This window comes from Lepidochelys olivacea (genome assembly GCF_965140295.1).
Source record: "Lepidochelys olivacea isolate rLepOli2 genome assembly, chromosome: 24".
NCBI lineage: Eukaryota > Metazoa > Chordata > Testudines > Cheloniidae > Lepidochelys > Lepidochelys olivacea.
The window spans coordinates 17,997,507-18,000,825 of NC_140434.1; positions in this window are offsets into that span (position 1 = coordinate 17,997,507).

Consider the following 3,319-nt stretch of genomic DNA (forward strand, 5'->3'; position numbering starts at 1 on the left):
ATCCTCTCCAGCACCTAGGCCAGACCCCTCCCTGCTGCTAGCACTGGCCACTCACGGACTGTGACAGGGAGGCTGGATGCTGGGGCAGAAGGGTCCGTGGGCTGATCCAGGGGGCAGGAAGGGGGCAGGATACTGGGGTAGTCAGGCCATGGGGCTGAGCCAGGGGGAAGGGAGGAGGCGGGATACTGGAGTAGATGGGTCCTGGGGGTTGATCTGGGGGGGCAGGGAGGATACCAGGGTAGATGGGTTTGTGACACCTGGAACCCCTGTAGTCACCACTGTCATATAGTTATGATATGTCTTGTACAAAGTCTGCTTTGTGAGGTGTCATTCTAAAAGTCTTAATCTGTTGAACATTAATCTCCTGTTAAATTGTGTGCGCTGCTGTCACGGAGTCCCTGGGCTATGCTCTGGACCTGTTCCCCATGAAGCCAGTCAGGACTCTGGGGAAGTCTCCTTTCTCGGAGCAGCCTGTCTGCAGGACACACAGCTCACCCGGCTTCCCCCTTCCTGGGTCTGACCTCGGATCATTCAGCCTCCTCTGCCGCTCCGTGCGCTTCCCACAGCGAGTCCGCTCAGGCAGGGCTCCTGGGGGAGCCAGAGGGTCCTGCCCCCCAACTCTGCAGTCAGACGGGACTCTCAGCCAGCCGGGGAAACAGGAGGTTTATTAGATGACAGGAACATGGTCTAACACAGAGCTTGCAGGTGCAGAGAACGGGACCCCTCAGCTGGGTCCATTTTGGGGGGCAGTGAGCCAGACAACCACGTCTGCCCTTCACTCCATGTCCCAGCCAACCCCAAACTGAAACTCCCTCCAGCCCCTCTTCCTCTGGGCTTTGTCCCTTTCCCCGGCCAGGTGGTCACCTGATTCCTTTGTTCTCCAACCCTTCAGCTCTCACCTTGCAGGGGGGAAGGGCTCAGGCCATCAGTTGCCAGGAAACAGGGTGTCGGCCATTCTCTGTGTTCAGACCCCTGCACACACCTGCCCTGTAGGGCTCTGCAATGATCATACACCCTTACCCCACCACCTAGATACTTAAGAACTGCACAGGGGAAACTGAGGCACCCCCACAATATTCCAAGGAAACATTAAGAACAGTCCCACTTCGTCACACTAGCATTGTACGGGAAGGTTTGTACAGGAAGCTTGGGAACACCCACGAGCAGCCTTTAAGGTACAACAGTAAAAAGGCCAACCAGTGTTGATGGCTTATTGAGGAAATACACACAAGCACAAGGATTACGCCCAGTTTGAGTCTTTGTTTATTTGCTAGGTAATCTGCTTTGATCTGTTTGAGGTCACTTATAATCACTTAAAATCGATCTTTTGTAGTTAATAAACATGTTTTATCTTAACCAGAGGGGTTTTGAGTGAAGTGTCTGGGGAAACCTCAGCTTGGCTAACACAGGCTTGTTGCACAACTTCCCCACATCAAGTTACTTAATGAGCAAATTAATTAATGAGCTTGCACCGTACAGATCCCTGTGCAGTGCCCGACGGTCTAATTCTGGGTTTTTTCCTCCAGTAAGGGTGCAAGGTGGGGGAGCTGGGAAACTGGCTGGCGTTTCATTGGCCAAACTGGCGTCTATGAGTGGCTGCGGTAAAGCACTCAGGTAACTCGGTAGGGTGTGTGGCGCCACCTACTGTCGTGTTGGGTAATAACAGGGCCTGGAGAGGCAGGCTGAGCCAGCCCCTCTGAGTAACCAAGGGGGCACAGCAGTTCCAACGGCTCCCAGACTGCACCCTGTGGGGTACAACCCATCACAGGGCCGATCCAGGGGGCAAGGAGGAGGCGGGACACCGGGGTAGATGGGCCCTTGGGGCTGATCCAGAGCAGCCGTCCCTCAGCTTGGGCAGATGGGGCGGCTCCAGGGTCTGGCTCAGCCATTGCACGTTTCCAAAGAAATCCCCAGTCCGCACATGAAGTGCGATCGGGCTGGGGGGTTTGGTGGGGGGTGGGGGCACCTAGCAGGGGCAGTGTCTCCCCTGCTCCAGAGTGACGGTTATTAAAGAGCCCTGGGCAGCATCTCCATCACTTCATGGGGGCTGTGGTGCATTGAGGGGCAAAGGGTGGGATTCTCTGGGGTGGCCAGGAGGAGCTGGGCACAGTGGGAACTGGGGCACTGGGATATTGGGCTGGGGCTGGCTCAATGGACCTTATGGTGCACCCAGGACTGGGAGGGGTCCTCTAAAGGGGGTGTCTCCATCCCTGCCCTGATCCCAGAGCAGCCCTCTCAGCCCCCCAGGCCCAGCCCCCCAGCAGCAGCAGCAGCGTGGGCAGGGGCAGCCCGGGCCGGGGGCTTGCATTGGCGGGGCGGTCCCGGGTGGAGGCTGTGCGCGAGGGGCGGGGGCTGGCCGTGGGCGCCGGCTCCGGCGTGTGGTTGCACAGGGGCTGGGCACAGCAGGATGTCCTCTCAAGCTGGATGTTCAGCCAAGGGTCCCCCGGCGTGATCGACACGCAGCCCACTGCCTAGCAGGAACGGAGATAGATGGGGACTGCAAATCCCCCTGGGAAGCCCGGAGAGAGAGGGTCAGATGGCTCTCGGTCTATCCCTCACTGGACACGCTCTGCTGTCCAGCCAGCCATCCCTGTACACATCTATATCCATCCATCCGTCCATCCATCCGTCCACTCCCCCATCCATCCATCTGTCCATCTATCTATCCATCCGTCCATCCATAAGAACATAAGAACGGCCAGACTGGGTCAGACCAAAGGTCCATCCAGCCCAGTATCCTGTCTACCGACAGTGGCCAATGCCAGGTGCCCCAGAGGGAGTGACCCTAACAGGTAATGATCAGTGATCTCTCTCCTGCCATCCATCTCCACCCTCTGACGAACAGAGGCTAGGGACACCATCCATCCACTCCCCCAACCATCCATCCAATCCCTGCACCCCACACACACCTCTGCATCCAGCCATCCCTCTCACCCCTGGACATCCCCCAGCCAGCCATCTAGCCAGCCCCCCTACCCTACTCCCCTATGCACCCCCGCCAGCCCTCCCTAGGCCTAGACACACCCAGCCAGCCATTGGGATGCCTCTCGCTCCCATCAGCCCCCTCCCCAGCGCCACGGACGGTCCCCTTGAGCTGCACTTCTGGGGCTGCCCCCAATGGGAGTGGCCTGACCCCTCCAGCTCCCTCCACCAAGCCAGCCAGTCCCCAGTCTGCAGCCGGATCAGGGCCAGTGCCCCCTAGAAGGGAAAGGCCCCATGTCCCATTCCCTGATCCTACTGCACTGGGAACCCAAGAGTCCTGGCTGCCCCCCCGCCCGCCCGGCAGCTCCGAGCCCGGCCCCTCCCTACCGATGGTGGC